The 26,417-nt window shown below is 46.4% G+C and overlaps 1 protein-coding gene and 1 pseudogene across 2 annotated transcripts in view; one reads left to right on the top strand and one right to left on the bottom strand.

Annotated features, from left to right (window-relative positions):
• Positions 1-3,191: 3,191 nt before the first annotated feature.
• LOC112584518 lies at positions 3,192-14,850 on the bottom strand (annotated as a pseudogene).
• A 7,102-nt stretch (positions 14,851-21,952) lies between these two features.
• Positions 21,953-26,417, top strand: part of LOC102409729 (apolipoprotein L2) — a 40,747-nt gene continuing 36,282 nt past the window's right edge. For both annotated transcript variants that reach the window (XM_045165350.1, XM_045165352.1), the window contains exon 1: positions 21,953-22,170. The gene's annotated coding sequence lies outside the window, so the exon portion shown is untranslated. The remainder of the gene's footprint in view (positions 22,171-26,417) is intronic.

The following is a 26,417-nucleotide window of genomic DNA, read 5'->3' as shown; positions in this document are numbered from 1 at the left end:
TTCCTAGGAAACTTTTCTTAAACCATGATGGCATTGAGGAAAAAAGATATAGGTCTCACATCACAGTTTATTGGCAGAGGGTGATGTTTTGGAAATTGAGGTGTTGTAGCCACGCGTTCCAGGAAACAAACTCACTCAGAAGGACAATGCAGATAGTGGAGTGCAGTTTATTACACCGGCGGGCCCGAGGCAGAGTCTCCTCTTAGCCAAGGACCCCGACCAGCATTTGTGAAAATCTTTTATACCCCATGTGTACGTGTCTGAACCTACCACTCCAAATTCCTTGAGACTTACATAAACCAAGGAAAACACAATCCCAATAACCCCATCATTCACGTGCTATGTGCTCATGTGCTCAAACAGTCAAACAATTAGCCAATAATCAATAAACCCGAGGTTACATTCCGATAGATACAGAAAAATTTATGGCCTATCTAGAGGAAGGGGTGATTCGTGTATGTTTTCTCTTAGGCGATGAGTAACCTAGATACGATCTTCAAGGTTCCCCTGTCTTGAGGGCGTCTTATCCTTCTGCTGTTGTTTTCATAGGCACTAAACACAGAGTTCAGAGTCCATTGGAAAGGTGGCTGAGTATGCTCAGCATGAACAGACCTAAGATGGAGTCCAGGCCTGCACCATAGGGAAAACAAAGGTTGTGCTGTGTCTTCAAGAAGCTGGTTGTTTCATGTCCCAGTAACAGTCCCACACCCCATGTTTTAGCCAGACTCTGTTCAGGAGGTTGGAGGGTGCCCTGGAGGCCCTGAAGCAGGAGGAAGAGCAGAGAAGAGACAGGGCCCCTGCCCAGTGCTGGGAGCTGAAGAAACTCAACACAAATAGAGTCACAATCAGGGAAGTGCAAGATTCCAGGGGTGCCTGGAGAGGAAGTGGGGGAAGGCAGTAGAGGAAGAAGGCTTCGGAGCTGGTCCTCCAAGGACAGGTAACATTTCACTGAAACCAGATTGATCATATTCTTTGCAGCTGAAGATGGAGAAGCTCTATACAATCAGCAAAAACAAGACCTGGAGCTGACTGTGGCTCAGATCATGAGCTCCTTATTGCAAAATTCGGACTTAAATTGAAAAGAGTAGGGAAAACCACTAGGCCATTCAGATATGACCTAAATCAAATCCCTTACTTACAGTGAAAGTGACAAGTAGATTCAAGGGGTTAGATCTGATAGACGACTCTCTGAAGAGCTATGGATGGAGGTTCATAACATTGTACAGGAGGCAGTGATGAAAACCATCCCCAAGAAAAAGAAATGCAAAAAAGGGAACTAGTTGTCTGAGGAGGACTTACAAATAGCTGTGAAAAGAAGAGAAACAAAAGACAAAGGAGAAAAGCAAAGATACACCCATCTGAGTGCAGAGTTCCAAAAAACAGCAAAGAGATAAGAAAGCCTTCTTAACCAAACCATACAAAAAAAAAAAAAAAAAAAGGAGAACATAGACTGGGAAAGACTAGATTTCTGCAAGAAAATTAGAGATACCAAAGACAATATTTCACGCAAAAATGGGCACAATAAAGGATAGAAGTGGTATGGTCCTAACAGCAGCAGAAGATACTAAGAAGAGGTTGCAAAAATACACAGAAGAACTATACGAAAAAGATCTTAACCCAGATAACCACAATGGTTTGATCACTCACCTAGAGCCGGACATCCTGTAGTATGAAGTGAAGTGGACCTTAGGAAGCATTACTACAAACAAAGTTAGTGGAGGTGATGGAATTCCAGCTGAGCTATTGAAAGGTTGCGGCTGTGACCCTTTAATGACACCCAGCTTCTTGGCCTCTGGAGGAGAGGATTTCGATCAAGGGCCTGAGATGAGACTTGATCACTTGAAGCTTTTGTGTAGCAAAGTTTTATCAACATGTAAAAGGGATAGAGAAGGCTTCTAACATAGACATCAGAAAGGGCAGAAAGAGTGACCCCTTGCTAGTTTTTAGCAAGGCATTATATGGAGGAGCTTGGTAGGCTACAGTCCATGGGGTCGCTAAGAGTCGGACAGGACTGAGCAACTTCACTTTCACTTTTCACTTTCATGCATTGGAGAAGGAAATGGCAACCCACTCCAGTGTTCTTGCCTGGAGAATCCCAGGGACAGGGGAGCCTGGTGGGCTGCCGTCTATGGGGTCGCACAGGGTCGGACACGACTGAAGCGACTTAGCAGCAGCAGCAGCATACACCTGATAGCAAGCTGCTATCAGATAAAAGAAATGCCTCAGACAGAGAGTGTTGCACCAGGCTCCTCTCCCACAACATACATTTTGAGATAGGATGGCACAAGAGGAGTCATCTCCAGCCATAAAACAATTGACATGCATCTTGAAGAAAGGCAGATTTCCAAGAAAATACAGAGTCTCATTAATATAGCTTAAGAAAAATATTTCCATGAGTAAGACATACTGGTTTGCTGAGCCATTATCAGCTCAAAGTTTGAGAAAAGGTTAGTCTTGGGGGAATCAATGTGAAGAAAAGCAGATTCCAAAGCAAATACATGGTTTGGTTAGCATAGCTTAAGAAACACATTTCCAAGAGAAAAACGCATTGGTTTGCTGAGCCATTAGTAGCCCAAGGTTAAGTTCTGACACTAAGTTCAGAACCAAGTGTCCTCATAGCAACACATGATTAGAGGAGCCTCCTTTAATTTTGTGTTAAAGAAGAAAAAAACATCTGCCACTTGCAGTTTATTTCCTCTTGCTGCTTGGGGACCCCTGGCCTTCCTACCTGAGTGTTAACCCTCTTACTAGTTCAAATCCTAAAAGATACTGCTGCTAAGTGCTGTACTCAATATGTCAACAAACCTGGAAAACTCAGCAGTAGCCACAGGACTGAAAAAGATCAGTTTCCATTCCAATCCCAAAGAAGAGCAATGTCAAAGAATGTTCAAACGACTACATAACTGTACTCATATCACATGCTAGCAAGGTAATGTTCAAACCCTTCAAGCTAGGCTTCAGCAGTACATGAGCCAAGACCTTTCAGATGTACAAGCTGGATTTATAAAAGGCGGAGAGGAACCAGAGATCAAATTACCAACATCTTTTAAGTCATAGAAAATTCCAGAATTCCAGTAAAACATCTACTTCTGCTTCATTGACTATGCTAAAGCCTTTGACTGTGTGGAACACAGCAATCTGTGGAAAATCTTTCAAGATTATTCAAAAATAATTATTAAATTATTCAAAATTATCATTACCTTACCTGCCTCCTGAGAAACCTGTATGCAAGTGAAGAAGCAGCAGTTAGAACCGGACGTGGAACAATGGATTGGCTCAAAATTGGAAAGCAGTACTTTAAGGCTGTATACTGTCACCCTGCTTCAGTTCAGTTCACTTCAGTCACTCATTCATGTCCGACTCTTTGCGACCCCATGGACTGCAGCACACCAGGCCTCCCTGTCCATCACCAACTCCCAGAGTTCACTCAAACTCATGTCACTGAGTCAGTGATGCCATCCAACCATCTCATCCTCTGTCGTCCCCTTCTCCTCCTGCCTTCAATCTTTCCCAGCATCAGGGTCTTTTCAAATGAGTCAGCTCTTCACATACGTGGCCAAAGTATTGGAGTTTCGGCTTCAACATCAGTCCTTCCAATGAATAATCAGGATTGATTTGCTTTAGCATGGACTGGTTGGATCTCCTTTCAGTCCAAGGGACTCTGAAGAGTCTTCTCCAACACCACAGTTCAAAAGAATCAGTTCTTCGGTGCTCAGCTTTCTTTATAGTCCAACTCTCACATCCATGCATGACTACTGGAAAAACCATATCTTTGACTAGATGGACCTTTGTTGGCAAAGCAATGTCTCTGCTTTTTAATATGCTGTCTAGTTTGGTCATACTTTTCTTCCAAGGAGGAAGCATCTTTTAATTTCATGGCTGCAGTCACCATCTGCAGTGACTTTGGAGCCCAAGAAAATGAAATCTGTCACTGTTTCCCCATCTACTTGCCATGAAGTGATGGGACCAGATGCTATGATCTTAGTTTTCTGAATGTTGAGTTTTAAGCCAACTTTTCCACTCTCCTCTTTCACTTTCATCAAGAGATCTCTTTAGTTTTTACTTAACTACTTATTTAACTTATAAGCAGAGTACACCATGGGAAATGCTAGGCTGGATGAATCTCAGTTGGAATAAAGATTGCTGGGAGAAATATCAATAGCCTCAGATATGCAGATGACGCCACCCTTATGGCAGAAAGTGAAGAAGAACTAAAGAGCCTCTTGATGAAGGTGAAAGAGGAGAGTGAAAATGCTGCCTTAAAACTCAATATTCAAAAAACAAAGATCATGGCATCTGGTCCCATCACGTCTTGGAAAACAGATGGGGAAAAAATGTAAACAGTGACAGACTTCATTTTCTTGGGTTCCAAAATCACTGCAGATGGTGAGTGCAGCCATGAAATTAAGAGACGCTTGCTCCTTGGAAGAAAAGTTATGATCAAACTAGACAGCATATTAGAAAGCAGAGTACTGCATTTCAGACTCTTGTTGACTATGATGGCTACTCCATTTCTTCTAAAGGATTCTTGCCCACAGTAGTAGATATAATGGTCCTCTGAGTTAAATTCACCCATTCTGGTCCACTTTAGTTCGTTGATTCATAAAATGTTGATATTCACTCTTGCCATCTCCTGTTTGACCACTTACAATTTGCCTTGATTCATAAACCCTACTTCCAGGTTCCTATGCAATATCGCTCTTTACAGCATCACACTTTATTTCCATCACCAGTCACATCCACAACTGGGTGGTGTTGTTGCTTCGGCTCCGTCTCTTCATTCTTTCTGGAGTTATTTCTCCACTGATCTCCAGTAGCATATTGGGCACCTGCCGACCTGGGGAGTTCATCTTTCAGTGTCCTATATTTTGCCTTTTCATACTGGACTGGAAAAGGTCGGTTTTCATTGCAATCTCGAAGAAAGGCAATCCAAAGGAACGTTCAAACTACCGCACATTTGCAGTCATCTCTCATGCTAGCAAAGTAACGCTCAAAATTCTCCAAGCAAGGCTTCAACAGTACATGAACCATGAACCTCCAGATGTTCAAGCTGGTTTTAGAAAAGGCAGAGAAACCAGAGATCAAATTGCCAACATCTGTTGGATCATTGAAAAAGCAAGAGCGTTCCAGAAAAACATCTACTTCTGCTTTATTGACTATGCCAAAGATTTTGACTGTGTGGATCAAAACAAACTGTGGAAAATTCTTCAAGAGATGGGAATACCAGATCACCTGACCTGCCTCCTGAGAATTCTGGTCAGGACGAAACAGTTAGAACTGAACATGAAACAACAGACTGGTTCCAAATCCGGAAAGCAGTACTTTTCGGATATACAAATATACAAAGGCTGTATATTGTCACCGTGCTTATTTAACTTCTATGCAGAGTACATCATGAGAAATTCTGGGCTGAAGAAGCACAAGCTTGAATCAAGATTGCTGGGAGAAATATCCATAACCTCAGATATGCAGATGACACCACCCTTATGGCAGAAAGTGAAGAAGAACTAAAAAGCTTTGATGAAAGTGAAAGAGGAGAGTGAAAAAGTTGGCTTAAAGCTCAACATTCAGAAAACTAAGATCATGGCATCTGGCCCCATCACTTCGTGGCAAATAGATGGGGAAACAGTGGAAACTGCAGCTGACTTTATTTTTCTGGGCTCCCAAATCACTGCAGATGGTGATTGCAGCCATGAAATTAAAAGACGCCTACTTCTTGGAAGGAAAGTTATAACCAACCTAGACAGCATATTAAAAAGCAGAGACATTACTTTGCCAACAAAGGTCCGTCTAGTCAAGGCTATGGTTTTTCCAGTAGTCATGCATGGATGTGAGAGTTGGACTGTAAAGAAAGTTGAGCGCTGAAAAATTGATTCTTTTGAACTGTGGTGTTGGAGAAGACTCTTGAGAATCTGTAGGACTGCAAGGAGAGCCAACCAGTCCACCCTAAAGGAGATCAGTCCTGGGTGTTTATTGGAAAGACTGATGTTGAAGCTGAAACTCCAATACTTTGGCCACCTGATGCGAAGAGCTGACTCATTTGAAAAGACCCTGATGCTGGGACAGATTGAGGGCAGGAGGAGAAGGGGATGACGGAGGAGGAGATGGTTGGATGGCATCACTGACTCAATGGACATGAGTTTAGAGTTTAGATTTTTGTGTTATTTTAATATGTTTTTAGAGCTAACTTGTACCTTATAGCCTCACATGATTTTTGGCATAGCTTTAGTTTTTCCTGATGTTTCTAATTGGCTTCATTTTCACCCCTTGCACTGTTTATCTTCAACATTTTTTCCATTTCTTTCCAACTGTGCCTCATGTGATACTGAGTTCCCTTTCCCCAAAGACTCTGGACTTTTTATCCCATTCTGGACTGGTTTCTCTCTAGGTCTGCTGCGCACCCAGCTGGGATCCTTGGATTCCCTTTCCTCTGGGTTGATGTTCCTGATTCCTGCATCCCACGTCTATCTCTTTCATGGGTATCCTTTACCTTCCTCCATAATTAAACAAGCACATAATCTATTTTTTTTCCTGCAACTCATGCTCAAGTAGTTTTCTGTAAAGTCTGGTGAAGAGTGAAGGCTACTGTGAATATGGGATGGGCCGTGGTGTTGGTAAACTTGCCCCCTGCTCTCCCCTCGGCCTCCCTCTCATCTTGCTCCCTCTGGGGCTCTGCCCAGCAGACCGTTCTTCTCTCCTGTGAACGCTCCCTGTTTCTCTCCCTCCACCGCGCTCCTCTTCACTCAGCTATCACTTCTCCGTCCAGTGAGTCGTCAGACATTTGTTGAAGCCTCTGGTCTCCTGTTGCCCCCGTGCTTGTTTTTATTAGCAGCAGAGGGAAGAGAGGCAGGCTATGGATTCTTGAGCCCAGATTGTCAGGTGGAGCTCAGTTCCAGGGGCAAGACTTCTGACCTTGGGCGAGTCATGTAACATCTGTACTTCAGCTTCCTTATTTGTAAATGAGGATACAATGCTACACATCTCAAAGGCTAATGGAATAAAATACAAGTTATCATTTGTGAAGTTTAGAGCAAATACCATCGCAAAGCAAAGACCACAAACACAAGTCACTCTTAGCAGTAGCTGGTGTTATAACTGTGAGTATCTCTACTGTCATTTCAGCCAGGCCTCAGGAGGAGTAGTTGACAAAGGCTCTTTTGCTTTCTTGAAACAGTAGTTAAATGTCATCAACATTTGCTTTCCTTCCTCATCTCCCATGGCAAGATAATCACAAGCAGAACCAAAATAGATTTTTTATATATAAAAATCTGAACTGCTCTTTTTTTTGAGGAACACTGAGAATGGGAAAGTCTGAAAGGATGGACGCCCTTATGTATCATGATTGTGAGCATAAATTGCTGCAATTTCTTTGCATAACAGTGTGTCTCTAGGTATGAATATTTTTTAGGTGCTGATGCCTTATGGCCTAGCCTAGATAGCTATATCCTAGATCCTATATCCTACATCCTAGATAGCTATCTAGCTATATCCTACTCCTAGATATAGCTTAAGGGAACAGTCTCAAATGTAGTTTTATACAAGGAGAGTGTTCTTTACACTATTATTTGCATAAGGAATTAGAAACAACCTAAAGTCCAGTAGTCAGGGGAGGACAGCAGAGGGACAGGGCACCATAGGGGTCCTCAGCCACTCAGGGCAGGGATACAGGAAGTGGGGTGGGGACGATGGGACTCCAGGCCTTTGTGGGATAAAGGCTCTTGCAGAAGCAAGGAGGGCATGGGCTATAGGAGCTGTATCACCAGCAACTTTATCAAGGCAGAGAATTAAGTGCAGAGAGCAAGACATCATTTTGGAATGAAAGCACTCATTTAACTGATAAACATATATCCACAAATAAATATCTTTGTATATTAAAGGGAGTACAGCATAATCACCACAAACCTGGGATTTAGATCAGAAAGACTGGATTCAAGCCCAGGTTCTGGAATCAGCTTGAAAACTTCGGCTGATGTAAGTTCAGGTGAGCTTCAGGAGCCTGCAAATCTAGACAATGGATCAATATTAGTTATTACCAATTAGTAAACACAAGTGTTCCTGGCCTCATGTAATTTCCAGATTATTCCTTCCTATCTGGTCTTGTCTCTGGTTTTATTGCTCCAATAACTTTGCAGATGGGTGTCTCCTGTCTGATTACCTTCTCCCTGTGCCCCAACAGGAGAGCAGGACTCTGACTTGGGGGGAGTGGGTGTGGGTGGGGATGAGTAACTCTCCTTAACTAGTGACCTGCAGAGCCCAGGGGACAGAGAACCACAGTGCGTTAAATTCCCCGTGGCACTGGTGGCTGTCCCAGGGGAACTCACCCGAGACCTCACCACCCCCTGCTCCCTGCAGGCACTGCTCACTCGTGATCGAGCCCACAATCTGTTTTATGCTCCCCAAGGGTGAGGTCACCCCTCCTTCCAGCCTGACGCAGACAAGGAGCTGACAGGAGATCTCTGAGACCCCACTGCTGCCATCATGAGCTCAGAAAACCTCGGAGACCGCTCAGGTAGGCAGCTGCCTCTTTTCTGGCCAGTTTCTACATGTGACCCAGAATTGAGGGTGGTTCCTCCAGGCAGAGTTAACCTACAGAGGAATCAAGAACCAAGAAGAGGATGGATAGGCATCCTGGAGCCCCTCAGGGGGGCCACGTGGAGTACCCCAACGGGAGTGTGTCCACAGAGCCTCTTTCCCAGCCCTCTCCTTAGGGAGCCGCCTGCTAGGTGCTCACTTCCTCCCCCCACTGCCCTCTAGCAAGTGACTCAGAAGTGAGGCCAGGACAGTCCATGGGGAGGGAGACAGCAGAGGGAGTCCCCAAGGCCAGGCAGGGCAGCAAGGGGGGGTCCCCCAGCATCCCTGGAGCTCCTCCTGCCCTCTCCCTTGGCTTGAGCCTCCTCCTGCTCCCAGACCCTGGGGCATCACCACAGACAACTTCCATCCAGCTCTTGCCCTGCCACCTGCCCAGCTGCTCTGCAAGGATCAGTGGACACTGAACTGAAACCCAGTCTGACTTTTGCCACCTCCCACCAAGAGGGGAGGGGTGATGAGGTTTTACACAGGATCACGTCTGCCTCCACCCCTTCACTGCCCATCCTGAGTCTCTGATCGGCAAGATGAAGCCTCTCACATGGTAGTCTTACTCAATGGCAGGTGGCCTCAAACCCTTTTTAAAAGTTAGGTAGCATCGGTTTATAACATTCTATAAGTTTCATGCATACAACATTATATTTCTACTTCTGTATATGCTGCAGTGTGCTCACCACAAAAAATTACTTGCGAAAGTCCCTCTAGGTGTACTGTATGGTAGAGTGAAGAAATCACAAGAGTTTAAAATAAGGAGGATTCAAGTCATATCCAAGAAGTTTCTGATACCTGAGCTTGGGTTCCACCTCTGAGCTTTCTGCTCACTGGCCTTGGGCTGTCCCTTATCCTGTCTGAGTCTCACTTTCCTCATCTGTGAAATAAGAATAATGTATCTGTGTGTGCATGTACCAGGAAACACATCTCACATTGTGACCCAGCCCCACCCTCCATATATATATATATATATATATATATATATATATATATATCTCCTAGTTGCCTATGTCTTACCTACAATTCCATAATCCCTGGTGGCTCAGACAGTAAAAGAATCTGCCTGCAATGCAGGAGACCCAGGTTCGATTCCTGGGTCGGGAAGATCCTCTGAAGAAGGAAATTGCAACCCACTCCAGTATTCTTGCCAGGAGAATTTCATGGATAGAGGAGACTTGAAGGCTACTGTCCATGGGGTCACAAAGAGTTAGACAGGACTGAGCAACTAACACTGAGCAATTCCATAACCTCTAGATCCCTGAAATCACACAGGGATTTTGGTAATTCATTTGAGCAGTGATCTTGCTCTGTACTAATCTGAGGCTATTTATTGTCATTACATTCTTTATCACATTTAATGTGAATATTTTTTTGTTTCACTGCCAAAACATGAAAGCAGTCATTTACAGGGTGCTGCCAGTCTCTGCTACAAGTAGTAACTAACAAAACACATCCCTTGTATTCCTTCTCTTTGTGTGTGTGTGTGTGTGGGCTCAGTTGTTCGGTTGTGTCCAAATCTTTATGGCCTCATGGACTGTTGTCTGCCAGGCTCCTCAGTTCTTGGGATTTTCCAGGCAAGAATGCTGGAGTGAGTTGCCATCTCCTACTCCAGGGGATATTTCCAACCCAAGGATCAAATGCATGACTCTTGCATCTCCTTCCTGCATTGGCAGGCGAATTTTTACCACTGAATCTCCTGGGAAGCCCTCCTTCTCTTTCTGAAGGTTTAAAATTGTAGATTCCTGAAGACACCTAAATCCCAGAATTAGATCATTATTTCTGGAGGTTTGGAAGTCCAAAATCAAGGTAGTGGTGGTTTCTGGTGAGAATTGTAAATTCTAACTGCCTTTTCTCTCTGTCCTCACATGGCCTTTCCTCTGGGGGAGAGGGAAGGAATAGAGAGAGACTCTGGTGTCTTCTCTTCTAATAAAGACATTTAACTTATTGGATTAGGGCCCCACACTTATGACCTCATTTTACCATAATTACCTCCTTAAAGGCCCAGTCTTCAAATATAGTCACCAGGGGGTTAAATCTTCAACATATGAATTGGGGGGTGAGGTAAAACAGTTCCATCCATAACCCCAGGTTACTCTGCCAAGAGTTGCCCAGGTGATCACTGCTCAAGAAAATGAATTTTAACTAATATGTACTAAATGCCATTTTTTTTAATGTGCTGTAGAATTTATTGCAGATACCATGTTATGATAACAAAAGCAGATCATCCTTAAGGCATCAAATTTGTTTATTAATTTAAACAAAACTATATGGCCCCTGTCACACAAAGAGATAATTTTAAATTTATTTTGAAGTTGAACCAATCAATACATATATATTTGGAAACAATGCAAAGGATGTGCTAAGTCCTTTCAGTCACGTCTCACTCTTTGTGACCCCATGGACTATAACCCATCAGGGTCCTCTGCCCATGGAATTCTCCAGGCAAGAATACTGGCGTGGGTTGCCATTCCCTTCTCCAGGGGATCTTCCCGACTCAGGGATCCAACCCGCATCTCCTACATCTTCTGCACTGTCAGGCAGGTTCTTTACCACCAGCGCCACCTGGGAAGCCCAACTGTGCTCCTAGTATCATATCATCCCAGAGATAAGGCTGCTGTCCTCACAGAGTACATGGATCACTGGTAATCAATCCTTAACCTAGTGAATAGCATAAAATATTGGGGAAAATTGGAAAGCTAACAGATTTCTCTGAACATTGTTTATCTTGCCCCTCTGAGAGACTTGTAGATATAGATGAGATTAGTTTGGAAAAGAGGTCTTATTTAGTTCAGAGAATCGTCAAAGAGTCCAATATAGTTGTGGGCTAATCAGAGACTAAAGAAACTTTATAAGGAGAAGTAGGCTTGGAAATCAAGCAGTCCTCTTAAATTAGCATGTCTTAGTCAAAAGTATGGATAAGCATCGGTTAGGAATTTCTGCAATGTCCTCCAATGCCAAGTGACCACTAACATCCTATTTCCCATTATGATGATTCCCTGATGAGAGGTAGAAGGCATAAAGAATATTGCCAGTTATGAAATAAACTACACTCCAATGCCTATGATTGCTAAAAAGAAATATTTTTTTAAATAGAAGAAACTCACTGAATCAAATGAATGCTAAGCAAAGCAAACACAGTGTACTCAAAACTGAGGTAAGAAACCTCTCATTACACAGGAAATCAATGCAAGGATTAATCATTTTAAGAGAAGAATCATTTTCCCACAGCCCCACAGCTATGAATGATATTTTCATGAGCCCGGGCTGCCTTCTCCAGTGAATACCAAGGCCTATTACTGGTCTCAACCAACCAATTTCCATTCCAGCTTGGAGGGCTGCTGCAAACTGCTGAAATCCCTCCTTGGAGGATGAATGGAGAGCTACTCCTTTTATGCTATATTCCTTTGTCATGGATCCTGTGGGTTTATTTCAATAGGACCTCTGCGGCCAACAACTGTTACTTGTCCTCCATATGACAAAAAATTTAAATCTTTGCTAAGGCTGACATTAGCAAACATTTCAATAATCACATCAACTTTTTTTCACCAACAGATTTCTTAGTTTTATCAATATAATCAGCTTCTTTGTGATGAAACACTTGGTGGGCTCCATTTTGGAAAGCAATCTTTTGTCCTTCCTCAGTAGTAGCTGTGCCCAAAATCTTTAAGCCATAAGCTCTAACCATTTGGCATGCTGCTCTTCCAGCTCCTCCACCTGCCCCAGAATACTTTCTCCAGCTTTCACACGGACACTGGGGAGCAGACTCGATAGCAGTAAAACATGAGATGCTGATGGCAGCTTCTTGTTTAAAGTCCAGTTTTTTGGGGAAGTGTGTAAACAATGTGGAAGAAGGCAATGGCAACCCACTCCAGTACTCTTGCCTGGAGAATCCCATGGACGGAAGAGCCTGGTAGGCTTCAGTCCATGGGGTCGCGAAGAGTCAGACATGACTGAGAGACTTCAATTTTACTTTTCACTTTCATGCCCTGGAGAAGGAAATGGCAACCCACTCCAGTGTTCTTGCCTGGAGAATCCCAGGGATGGCAGAGCCTGGTGGGCTGCCATCTATGGGGTCGCACAGAGTCGGACACGACTGAAGTGACTTAGCAGCAGTAAACAATGTGATGGGCTTCCAGAGCAAACTTGGTGTAGCCCCCAGAGACCGTCCTGGTAGTGAATATCACCTTTCTTGAAAGCAGATACATTCTCTCCAGCAGCTTCTACTATCCCAGCCACATCTCAGCTAGGAGTATAAGGTAGAAATGGTTTTATACTGTGAGTGCCAGAACAGATATATGCGTCCACTGGGTTTATACCACATGCTTGGACTTTGTTAGAACCTGTGGTCCTTCAGAATTGATACAGTAACATCCAACTGGAGTTTCAGCACTTCGGGTCCACCAAATTCAAAAACTCAAATAGCTCTCACCAACTTCTGTCCTGTCACCATAGTGATCTAGATACCTATTCTAGACTGGACAATCAAAATCTGCAAGCCCTCCCCCAGATTCCACAGGGTTAAAAAAAAAAAAAAAAGCTACTCAATACCATTTATTATCCACCACACATTTTTCTGGGCTTTCCTGGTGACTCAGACAGTAAAGAATCTGCCTGCAACATAGGAGACCTGTATTTGATCCCTGGGTCAGGAAGATCCCCTGGAGGAGGGAATGGATACCCACTCCAGTATTTTTGCCTGAAGAATTCCATGGACAGAGGAGCCTGGCGGGCTACAGCCCATGGGGTCATAAAAAAATCAAAGACCGCTGAGCGACAAACGCTTTCCCTTTTTCACTTCACAAGTTCTAACCTTATTCCCTTTCCTTTCATCTAGATATTGAGGTCTTTTTTGAGTATGTCGCTGGGTATCTCTGGGACATACTGAGCAGAGAGGAACTGCTACTCCTGCTGACTGAATTCCTGAATAAAATTGAGGCTGAGGATGGTTTGTCCAGGTAACCTGCACAGGTGTATCAGGAAGGTCACCCACACCCCGAAGCACCAGGCTAGTTTCCTCCTGGCAGGCACATCTCCTCCAAGCAGGACCATATGGTGGGGGCTGAGGTTGTTCCTTCTCAACATCTCATGAGGAATGTTTCCTTCATGTCATTTGCTGGCAGTGAACAACCTTGAATTGAGAAGAGATGAAACCTGCAAGGAAGGGGCAGGTTATGTGACCTTGGACATGTTACGGAACTACTCTCTGCTTTAGTTTCTTCATCTGTTCAGTTAAATTTTGAGGACACTGAGATTACGCATGCAACGAACTTCCCATACTGACTGACACAGAATAGGTGTTCGGTCAATATTAACATTTTAAAAACTTGTTGGGAAGAGACAGGGGCCAAGAGTCTTCTTTCTGGTGATGAAAATCAAGCAGAATTTCCTTTGGGTCAAGTCAGAAAATCCTGATGCCATTGTTTGTATTACTCAGGCTTCTGCCTAGAGCCTCTCTATTCCCCATCTTAGGAACTGTACCAAACGATTGTATCAAACCAAACAGCAGAATCCTGCTGGCCCATAATGCAGAGAGGCTAGAGAGGAACTGGTTGGAGCTGGTGGGATCCTGGATCTAGCGCTGCCCAACACTGGGGCTCTGTGCTTATATGTTAGAGTCTCAGACTTGCCTGTGTCCAATGGGAATAGCAATTCAGTCTGATGGACTATGTTCATGGCCTCAGAGTGAACTGTAGGGTCAGAGGTGGGGAAGCAAAGACCAGGGAGGCCTGGACCAGGATCAGACCCAGGGTCAGGGTAGAGCAGAGGGTCCAGGTTGGAGGACTAGTAGGCAGGCTTGGGCAGCAGGATCAGGACTAGAGTGAGGAGAGTGGGCCCTAAGGACACAGAACTGAAGGGGCTGTGACTCTAACAGAGGTCCCGTGAGTGGGAGGGGGGGCATTTCTTCCCTCCCTGACGGGATCCCCTCGTGCTGGGCTAGAGGGCCCTGGGTGACTGTGTCTGCACACCCTGCCTGGGACCTGGCTTCTCACTCCATCTGGGACCCTCTTGTAATTTACGTGGAGCCACCCTGACAGTGGAAGGCCATGTGGCTCAGGGAGCCCTCCAGGGTCACAATGAGTGGCTGTGATTATGTGTCATTTGAGGAATTCTGAGGAGCCTCATGCATCCCCACTGAAGAGGAAAACACTTCCTCCACCAGCTGTGCAAGTGCTGGTCTCTTCAGGCTCAGCCATTCAGATGGATGTTTCCTCACATCTCTTCAATCTTTAGAGGATCCACAAAGTTCCACATGACCTTGGGGTGCAGGCTCATTAGGCTGTCACAAATTAACATATCACCCCTGAGAGGTCAGGGGTGCTGGGTGCTGGGTCAGGAGTCAGTGAGGTGGGCTGCAGAGACCAGGGGAACCAGCAATGCATCTCCTGATTTCCAGGCAGTTGGGTCAGTGGATAGACTTAGGGACCTTCTGCTGGTAAGGTCAAGGGCACAAGCCTTAGAAGACAGCAGATGGCAGACTACATGACTGTTACGGTATCTTCTAGTTCTAACTTTCTGGTTGTGTTGGTTTTTTTACAAATTCTAAGTCACAGAGACAGCCAATCTGCAAAGGGTGAGGGCACAGTGCCCAGGACTATGCTTTCATTTGAACCAATGGCAAACTTAGGGGATCCGCCAAAACACCCTCAGGTTTGAGAATTCCCTATAGAGCAGACAGGACTCACTGAGAGCCATCCTGATCCCAGTGTATTACGGGAAGCCTGTGGGTTTCCATCAGCCACAAGGCAGAGTCTGGGTGGATTTCACACCCGAAGCTTCAATTGTCCCCAGGATGCATTACTGTTCTGGAACACAGTGAGTGGCAGGTCACACGGAACACTGCCTGCCAGGGGACATGCACCCATTTAAAAACAAATTATCCTGACTTGTGGTCTCCAGCGCCTCCCAGAGGTCAGACTAATGTCCTAGAGTCCAGCTCCTTCAGAGGTCAGAACTGCATGACCCAGAGGCCCCATCATACATCTCATCAGACTGTCCAGTGGCAGGAGGCCCAGGCAGACAAGGACATTCATATCAGCCAGAATATTCTAGGGGCTTAGGGACTACTTCCCTGTAGCCAAGGGCAAAGAAATGTTGACTCCTCACTACACACCGAGGCCCTTGAATACAAGTTTTCTGCTCCAATCCCGCTCTTCTTTGTTTGTGGAGTTCCCAACCTACCAACTCTTTGGAAGTGATGATGTTGACCTGTCTCTGAGGCGTCTTTACCATCTATTTTTTCTTTTTGGATGAGCCACATGGTTTGTGGGATTCTAGTTTCACAATCAGGGATTGAGTCACATCCTGGGTCCTAACCTCTGGACCACCAGGGAATTCCATCAAATACCTCTCTTAACTTACCAGTATCCTAAGGTGACATTTGTTTATCTGTTCCAGATTAAATGGGGCTTCTCTGGTGGCTCGGAGGGTAAAGAGTCTGCCCACAATGCGGGAGACCTGGGTTCAATCCCTGGGTCGATAAGATCCCCTGGAGAAGGAAATGGCAACCGTCTCCAGTACTCTTGCCTGGGAAATCCCATGGACAGAGGAGCCAGACAGACCACAGTCCATGGGGTCGCAAAGAGTCGGACACGACTGACGACTTCACTTTCTTTTCTTTCTTTCTTTCCAGGATTGAATAAGTATATGAAGGATCTAAAAGGTACAAAACCTCTGTTGAAAGAGAAAATTTTACATTTGTACAATTCTTTACTAATAAATTTATAATGCTAAATCCATATTTATGCAGAATAGACATTATGGAACCTGTTTTGCAGACGCGCAAACTGCCTTTCTAATCCCTTGACCTTCATTGTTACAGGAAAGACGTGGTTGCACTACACAAATATCTAAACGAATTGAAAGGAGACTTGATAGGGAAGGACCAGGAAACGCTCACAGAATGGCAGCTGGACAGGAGGCGGTTTCTGAAGAAGTTTCCTCGGGTGAAGCAGCAGCTGGAGGAGCGCATGGGAAAGCTCCACAAGCTCGCAGACAAGGTTGACAAGGACCACAAGGAGCATACCATCTCCAACGGGGCGGCTCACACCGCTGGCGCTGTACCTGGCGCCCGGACCCTCCTTGGCCTGGCTCTGGCACCCGTGACGGGGGGCAGTCTGGCATTCTCGCCGCTGGGTTAGGGCTGGGAGCAGCAGCTGCTGTGACAACAGCTACAAGGAAAGCGCAAGCAGGTCAGCAGCGAAACTGAAGCCCGTAGCTGATGTCAACTGGCGTCAAGAAATGGAAGGTGCTCCTAGAGGTACTCAGGAGCAACCCCCGAACTGTTGATACAACAGAGAAATTGGCAAAAGCTGTGCGACACATTCAAAAAAATATGTGTGCCATGGAAACAGGCAAAGACAACCCTGAATTTGCAGCCAATGTAGGCGACTACTTGGGCCCTGGGAAAATCGTAGTCCCAGACACCCGGCTGGTAAAGAAGGCCTGTTCCGTTACCGTGGCTCCGGCAGCTGTCACAGGAGCCCAGATCGTGGGTGCAGCCACCACAGGTGTCTTCCTCCTGGTGGAGGTGGGCTTCCTAGTGAAGGAGTCAATGCACGTGCATAATGGTGCAAAGGCAGAGCCTGCTGAAAACCTGAGGCAGTTGGCCAGGGAGCTGGAGAGGAATTTGCAGGAGCTCAACAAGATGTATGAACTTCTGCAGTAGGGCCTGACTCAGCCACCCCCAGGACAGTGCAGGAACCAGGATACACATGGGTCAAGGTGCAGAGGTATCTTGTTAGAGAAAAAAAGCAGAGGGAGAGAAAATTTTTGGAGCTGAGTATCAGAAATTTAGGATTTCTGCAGCTGAGCACAGCAGGGGAGGGCTGGATGTTGGTGATGGCTCAGGGAGATTGAAGGAAGGAGCCTGGAGCCTGGATTGAGGGAAGAGGGGGAACTAGAGAAGGGTGGGGGGTGGAGGGAGAGAGACCACTTTCTTCCTTCATACTATGAAATTTTATTTTGTATTGAGGAATAGCCGATCAACAATGTTGTGATAGTTTCAGGTGAACAGTGAAGGGACTCGGCCATACATATACATGTATCCATTCTCCCCCCAAACCCCCTCCCATCAGAAACCACTTATTTTGAACTAAAGAAGTCACTGGGGGCAGAATAAAGGGAGAGGCAGGGGAACTAGCAATGAAAGACCAGGAACATGAACGGGTAGAAGATGAGAGAAAGTCAAAGAGTCAGGATTGTTGGAATCCAGAAGCAGCAGGGGCTCCTCTATCACCCTCACCAAGGTCTGATGCCCCAGCAAGAAGAGTCTCCCCCTGGTGGTGGTCTCTAGCCCTACTTCTCCAGCATCAACTCACCTTTGATCCCAGCAGCTTATCTTAATTAGCCAGTGACTTCTTTTGCTTGCTTGCTTCTTTAATTGAGGTACAGTTGATTTACAATATTGTATTAGTTTCAGATATACAGCAAAATGTTTCAGTCATCATTTATCTCTGTATATATCTGTTCTTTTTAATTTTTTCATTACAGATTATTACAAGATACTGAATATTTTCCCCTGTGCTATACATTAAGTTCTTTGGGGTTTTTTTAAATCTATTTTATGTATGGTAATGTGCATCTTTTAATCCCATACTCCTAATTTACCCCCTCCCCCTTTGGAAACAATAAATTTGTTTTCTGTGACTCTGAGTCTGTTTTGATTTGTTAATAAGTTCATTTGTATTCTTCTTCTCTTTTTTTTTTGGCCATGCCAAGCAGCTTTTGGGATCTCAGTTCCCTGACCAGGGAATGAACAAGGCTTCCCTGGTGACTCAGCTGGTAAGGAAGCCACCTGCAATGCGGGAAACCTGGGTTTGATTCCTGGGTTGGGAAGATCCCCTGGACAAGGGAAAGGCTACCCATTCCAGTATTCTGGCTTGGAGAATTCCACCGACTATATAGTCCATGGGGTAAAAAGAATCGGACACAACTAAGTGACTTTCACTTTCAATTTCATAGCAGTAAAAACACCAAATTCTAAACACTAGACCACCAAGGTACTCCCTGTGCTGTTTTTCAGGTTCTCCATGTAAGTGATATTATATATCTGTCTTCTCTGCCTGACTTACTTCACTTAGTATGATCACCTCTAGATCCATACATGTTACTACAAATGGCATTATTTCATTCTTTTTATGGCTGAGCGATATTCCATTGCATGTACATGCCACATTGTCTTTATTCCTTTGTCTGTTGGCAGAGATTGAGTTACTACCATGTCTTTCTATTGTAAATAGTGCTGCTAGGAACACTGATGGAGAAGGCAATGGCAACCCACTCCAGGGTTCTTGCCTGGAGAATCCCAGAGACGGGGGAGCCTGGTGGGCTGCCATCTATGGGGTCACACAGAGTCAGACACGACTGACGCGACTTAGCAGCAGCAGCAGCAGCAGCAGGAACATTGAGGTGCATGTATCTTTTCGAATTGGAGCTTTTGTCTTTTCCAGATATATGCCCTGAAGTGGGATTACTGGATCACAGTAATTACTGGATCCAGTAATTACTGGATCACAGATAGTTCTATTTTTAGTTTTTAAGAAACTTCCATACTGTTTTCCATAGCGGCTGCCCCAATTTACATTCCCACCAGCAGTGCAGGAGGCTTCCTTTTTCTCCACATATTCTCCAAAATTGTTTATTTGTAGACTTTTAGACAATGGCCCTTCTGACTGGTAGGGTGTGATACCTTATTGTAGTTTTATCATTTCTCTAAGTATTAGCAATGTTGAGCATCTTTACTTATTCCTGTTGGCCGTCTGTATGTCTTCACGAAGAATGGTCTATGTAGATCTTCAGGCAGTGACTTCTTGATGACGACGGTGAGGATAATGGTGGTGGCCTCAGTGGTGATGACAACACCGTGGACGGAACACCTAACAAACCGCAAGGTGCTGCTTGGGTCCGGAGTGCACTCAGAGCAGTGCACGGATCTGGAAATTCCCATGAAATTCCCAAGAAATTCCAGACGTTGTGCAGTAACAGAGGTTGATTTGGAAAAAAACAAAAAAGAAAGAAAGAAAAATGAAACCAGTTGGCTGCAACATGTCAAGGAACTTCAGGGTGTGTCAAGGGGATCAACAGGCCTGGGGCAAACAGGCGTAGCCCATGGGACATCCAGGGGAGCCCGTGTCGTCTGACTTGGGCTGAGCATGGAGATACTCCTCCTCCAGCCCCGGGGACCAGAATGGACACAGGTCACTCAAGGGTGATTGAGAGCAGAGGGCTTGTGTGCAGGTGTGAGAGAAGGTCAGCCGTAAACAGAGGGGAGAGAGAGACAGCACACGCCTCACCCAGGCTGCCTTCACGTTTCACCAGGACTCCAGCAGGAGCTTCCAGAACCATCTTCCTGTGTTTACCTTGGGTACTGCCTTGCCCCCACCCGTCTATTCCCCATGGAGCTAGAATGACCCTTAAAAATATCGACCTTAGCAGCACCTGCCTCCAGCTCTTCCCTGGCACCTATGACTCTGAGCACAGATGCCCAAAGCCTCCCAGTGTAATGGTGGGGGGGGGGGGGGGCGTCCTACAGCCATTAGCTCGAGACAGGTAGGAGACTATCGGCAGGAGACCTGGGAGCAGGGTAGTTACAGGTCCCACCCCACCAACAGTCAGCCTGGCAGCGGTGTCCTCTCAACGCGGAGTGTGGTAAGAGGGGGATGGCCGCCTTCTCCCCGGCCCTCCAGGCCTTCCAGCCTCAGGCCTGAAGGGTGGGGGACAGGCTGGGGACGGTGACCGGCAGGGCTCCAGAGCCCTTGCTTGGCTGCCCACTGTCCGGGCCCACCCTTGGGAAGACAGTGAACCTCTCATCCATCCCCACCTCTGAGACCTGAGGTGGTGGAGGTCTCCATGGGTCCCAGTCCACAGAGGCCTCAGCAACTGGAGTAACTGGACACTGTCCAGTTAAGGTGACAGATTTAACCAGCTTCAGTCACTCCATTCAAGTTCCAAGAACTGGTCCAGCTGAGGTCAGTTGTCGACTCCGAGGAGGTGCCAGAGGTCAGGGTTAAGTGGCAAGGACATTGTACAGCATCGCTTCAGGTCTACTCTGTGGTGGGGGCTGTTCTCTAAGAAGGGCAACAGCTGGGGGCTAGGGATTAACCTGAAGGGCATTTGCTACAACACATGTCCCTGCGGATCCCATGCATCGATCTCTTCATGTTAAATGTGAAGCCTGAGGGACAGCCGGGTCTGGGTGCCCAGCTCCCTCGGTGATGATGGCTGGACTGGGCCTAGGGACCTGACGGTGTTGTCAGCTGAAATCTGCCTTCTTATCGGGGCCTGGGCATTGGTGGGAGGACCCAGACTGGGTGCTGGAAGAAGTCTCCTGGGCAGCGTAACCGGCCCATACAGGACCCTCTCCTCTTAGATAGGGCCTGGACCTCAGAGAGTGAAAGTTGAGCCTTGAGAATTTGCCCTTTCTTGTCTGAACAGAAAATAACATTTCTATTGTGGAGGTTTTAACAAACATCATGAGCTGACAGTGACCTGACCTTAAGAGCAAAGGATCTGACAACAAGAAGTTTGCAAAAACTAACCACTCCCCTCCCACATCTTTACTGTCCAAGGGCTTTGCTGAGAGATTTTGGGGACTTCAGGATGTTTAAGGAATAAGCTACTTCTCATCTCCTTGCATGGCCCAGCAATAAACCTTTCTGGGCCCCAAACTCTGATGTTTTGCTATTGTTTGGCTCACAGTATGTCAGGCTCTTGGACTTGCATTCTGTTACACATGCAGCCCAAAGTATTCTTCTGGACCCTGGGGTCCCCCAAGGGCAAAGATAGATGGACCCTGGGGTCCCCCGAGGGCAAAGCTAAATGCCATGTGGAGCCCTATACCATGGCCACAGATACAGAGCTCCACACCAAGGTCATCTCCCAAACTGACTGCGCCCCATAGCAACCGTTGATCTAAACCGGCCAGCTCCCTGACCCCATAGTAGGTTAAAAAAAAAAAAAACACCTCACCCTAACGAATCACCTAAGTCCACCCTTCCAGCAGGAATTTTCTTTGTGTTGAGGCTATAAAAATTGGCCACTGGCCCACAAAGAGCATCAAGCACATCGGCTGTCCCTGGTCCATCAGGAAGTCTGCCCACAGTCTGAGCAGCGCTCCTCACTCCCCTCTGCCCTTTGTTCCCAATGCTTTCTCTCTTCTAAATACCCTGTATCTGGAAATTCTTTCCAACCCTCACACAATCACATTTTTGTGGCCCGTATGGGGACTCAGAGGCTTTAGCAGCAGCCCCGGCTTCTCCCCACCAGAGAGCAGTAGCGTCCTCCCTACTTGTGACAACCAGAAATGCCTCCAGACATCCTGGAACATCTGCCTGGAGAGGGGGGGGGGGGGGGTGGTGACAGTTCCCTGGGTGAGGTCACACCACTGGATCTTAGCTCTGGAAAAAACCCTGGGAGCGAGGTCAGGACTGTGGGCAGGGAGGTTGGCCGGCCCCCGCCTGGAGGCGCTGACCATGACCCTCGCCCCACAGGGCGTTGGCCAAGCAGCGGCAGCAGCTGACGGCCACGAAGGTCCTGCAGAGGAACTGCACCGCCTACCTCAAGCTGCGCAAGCAGTGGTGGCGGCTCTTCGCCAAGGTGGGTCTGGAGGGGCCCCACGTGGCACAGGGACGAGCCGGCCTCACGCTGGCCTCCTGCGGGGCTCAGGCTCCGGGGCTGGCACTTTGCCCTTGTGTCCCCGGGCCCAGCACTTGAGCCGGGTACGGTCCTGCCCTGAGGATCTCGAGAGGTATGAGCTGGGGCGTGTGTCCAGCATGGATGGCCGAGGTGCTGTCGACCCGCGTCCCCACGTCGCTCCACGTAGAGACAGCACTGCCTACTCAGGAAATCTGGCTGGGATCTGCGTCTGACTAGGTCCTCCCTAGGCTTTCCAAACATCCCTTTATTACTAAAGTGTGTCAGGCTGCTTTGTTCATAAAAAAATAATCTGTGTTAGTTGAAAATTTTTTTAATTTTTAGATTTTTAATTAAAAAAAAAAGCTTTCTTTTCTCCTCTTCCTGTAAAAATGGTAAAATTCCTAGTTTGTATCACTGTCCTTCCATGTCTGCACCCTTCAGTAGCTCAGCTGGTAGAGCAGAGGACTGTACAGGTGGTTAGCTGCTGTTATCCTTAGGTAGCTGGTTGGATTCTGGCTCAGAAGAAGTGGTTCAAGTTTTGGGCTTCGTTGGTGGCTCAGCTGGTAAAGAATCTGCCTGCAATGAGGGAGACCTGGGTTTCTATCCCTGGGTTGGGAAGATCCCCTGGAGAAGGGAACGGCTACCCACTCCAGTATTCTGGCCTGGAGAATTCCAAGGACTGTATAGTCCACGGGTCACAAAGAGTCGGACACGACTGAGTGACTTCCATTTTCACTTCCACATCTAGAAGAGCGTAGCTTGTCCTACCAGGTCCTCACTTGTGGCTCAATTTCCCTGTATTCCTCACTGTTTTGCATAGGCTGGGTTTAGACTTATTTACGGCAAAGAAGGTATGTTTTGCACCTGGGCAGCAGGCCTGCACGTAGGCCCCTGGGTCACTGTTTGGCCAGCCTAGTTGCTCAGGAGAGCTGCAGGCTCCTAGACCCAACGCTTGCCAGGCCTCCAGCTGCTGACCCGTCCAGCCTCCGAGCAGGTACACTTTCAGGCCCTGGGAAGGGAGCAGCAGGAGGTGATGGGAGAGGTGGGGGCCAGCACTGGAGCTGGGTGCTGCTTCCTGTCAGCGGGGGCCCACTCCCATAGAAGTTCTGGGGGGCCTTCCCCGCCTCTCCCAGCTGGTGGTGGCTGCAGCGTTCCTTGGCTGTGGCTGCACCCCTCCATTCTGCCCCCGTTTCTTCGTGGACTTCTCTCCCTACTCTCTGCTGTCTCTGTGTGTCTTACAAGGATGCTAGTTGATTTAGGGCCTACTCAGATAAGCCATAATGCTCTCATTACAAGATGTTTCACTTAAAGGGTTTTCAGAGACCCTTTTCCACATAAGGTCCCATACACAGTTGCAGAGATTAGGTCGTGGATGTACTTTTTGGGGAGCTATCATTTAACTCACTACAGGACCCACAAATATCAGTTCTCCCCCTTAAGGTCCTCTGGACTGATGTTCACCTTATGCAGGAGAAGTGCTGGAGGGTGCCCATGTCTGCCCACCAAGGGGGAGGGAGCAGTCCCCAGGGCTGCCTGAACGCCCACCATGCATAAGAGCCCAGGGGCCACTGATCCCAGGGTCCCTTGTGGAAGGGAGGGGTCCTTGCTCCCTTTCCAGCTGGCTATGTGTGTCCGTGGAGCCTAAATGCTAATGCCCCTCCTTGTCCAGCCTCTCTTGTTCCCCCTGCTTGTCCCTCCTTACTGCTGGCCCCTGAGGTGGACCGTCCACCCTGGTCGCAGCAAGTGCTCACCTCTTCACTTGCCTCCACTGAGCTGTCGACTTTCCCACTGGTCTCTGATTCCTGGCATTAGCGATCCCCTCATCCCTAATTTCATACAGTTGCTTATTTTTCCAAATAATTCCCAAGTTTCCTCCCAGACTATGGTTGTGAATGCAAAACTAGAAATGTCTATGTTAATTTTCTGGCTGTGGTCCCCTGGGGTGATGGTGAGATGCTCAGAGGGGCCCCGTGAAGGGATAAATAAATATAAGAGCAAGCGAGACCACATCCGATGCTGTGTCCCAGCATCTCCCCTCTATATGCCAGCAACAGGCATTTAGAGACAGAGGACGACATGGTGGTCAATGAACTTTGTTCTCTGATTGTTGGGCAAATAAAAAGGCTTTAGCTTCCTATGAAGGTTTTATAAAACACTACAGTGAGATCAATCTAGAGAGATCAACAGAAAAGATGACACTGATTCTGTTTTTTGAATAATTTTTCAACAGTAACCAGGTAATATCTTTTAGTTTTTTCCCTGCGAAAATGTCATACTTTCTTCTGAATCAGCGGCTGTAGTAGAGACCAACAGAAAGGAAAGTGAAGCTACTCAGTCATGTCTGACTCTTTGTGACCCCATGGACTGTAGCCTTGTGGGATTCTCCAGGCAAGAATACTGGAGTGGGTTGCCATTTCCTTCTCCAGGGGATCTTCCTGACCCAGTGATCAAACCCAGGTCTCCCGCATTGCATTGGATTCTTTAATGTCTGAGCCACCAGGGAAGCCCCGAAGAGACCAAATAATCATTCCCAAATTTTTATCCTTCACTCCTTTAAAAAAAAAAACTAAAAATTAAAAAAGTTTCTAATTATAGAAAAAAATACACAACATAAATTAACCACTTTAGCCATTTTTAGTGTCCTTATTTTTTTATAGAAAAGACACTGAGTTTAGGTGAGTATATGGCACCCCTGCCTCCCTTGTAGCTCCATGTAACCTCATTGCTAAATTTTGACTAATCAAAGGTGAGAGGAATGATGTGTGGACCTTCTAGGTCATGTCTTTGAAGGGAAATTATGAGCTCTGTGTCCTTCTCTGCTCTATTCTGGGCTGAAATGTCTGATGAAAACCAGCTTCCACATTGAATTAAGACCCCTCACTGGAAATGATGGCTGAGCAATAACAGGCGGGACTTCTGGTCAACTTACCTACCACCTACCTCCCAAATGCCTAGCAACTTGGACTTTCGTGTCTGAAATGAATACATCTACATTGTTTGAGTCAATATGTTAATATCTGTGAGTCCTTTGTTACAGCAGCTTGGCATCCACATCCTAACCAATATGAAACCATCCCTAAGCTTCATTCTCCTCTAGGCTTTGAGTCTTCTCATCCTTTCAGAACGCTGCCTCTCTGTTCAGCCCCTATGAGTTGACCATTGCTTGGATCGCCTGTGGCTTTGACATTGACTTCTCCCAGGATCCCATGTCTGAGCCCTCACCTCTCCAGGGGATCCCAACACTGTGGCCTGTGAATCAATGACCTCTTTAGGCTTCTAAGACTCAGTTCCCAGACTGGCCCAGCCCAGCTCTTACATTAGACAAGATTAAGGATCACTCCTCCACCCCTACACTCATCCCTCAGCCTCCCTGTTAATTTCCACACTTAACTGGTGAAATAGACAGGCAGGAATGAGAGGATGGCAACCATAGAACCAAGGCAAGGGGGTACAAAGATTTGGGACTAGCTTCTAATAAGTATGGGTATTGTTTTGGGGATGATGGAAAAGTTCTGGAATTATGTAGTGGTGATGTTTGAACACATAGTAAATATACTAAAAGCTACTTTTCAATGGTGAATTGTATGTTATGTGACTGATATCTCAATTCTTTTAAATGCTACTTTTTAGAAAGCTGTGGAGATGGTAGGTAAAGAGTTTCAGAGAGTACATCCTGAAAAGGGACAAGAAAGGGGTAATGGAGAGTCAGGTGGAGAGAAGACAGGGCAGAGGGGAGGAAGCCGTGACCAGCTGTCTTCCTGCAGAAATCAAAGTGACAAGTGACAGGGGTCATGCGTGGAGCTGCTGGTTCCTGAAGGTGAAGCACATCTGGGGGCTCTGGAGGGGATCCCAGCACAGTGGAGGAGGTGGGCGAGGCCTCCAAGATCCTTTCTTTTTTTGTTGTCTTTTATATATATATATATATATATATATTTTTTTTTTTTTTTACAATATTGTGGACTGGCGATTCGTTTCTTATATGATATTATACATGTTTTAATGCCATTCTCCCAAATCATACCCCCCCTTCCTCTTCCACAGAGTCCAAAAGACTGTTCTATACATCTGTGTCTCTTTTGCTGTCTCGCATACAGGGTTGTCATTACCAACTTTCTAAATTCCATATATATGCATTAGTATACTGTATTGGTATTTTTCTTTCTGGCTTACTTCACTCTGTATAATAGGCTCCAGTTTCATCCACCTCA

This window comes from Bubalus bubalis, chromosome 4, assembly GCF_019923935.1.
Source record: "Bubalus bubalis isolate 160015118507 breed Murrah chromosome 4, NDDB_SH_1, whole genome shotgun sequence".
Lineage (NCBI taxonomy): Eukaryota > Metazoa > Chordata > Mammalia > Artiodactyla > Bovidae > Bubalus > Bubalus bubalis.
This window is presented reverse-complemented; position numbering and strand designations above follow the sequence as displayed.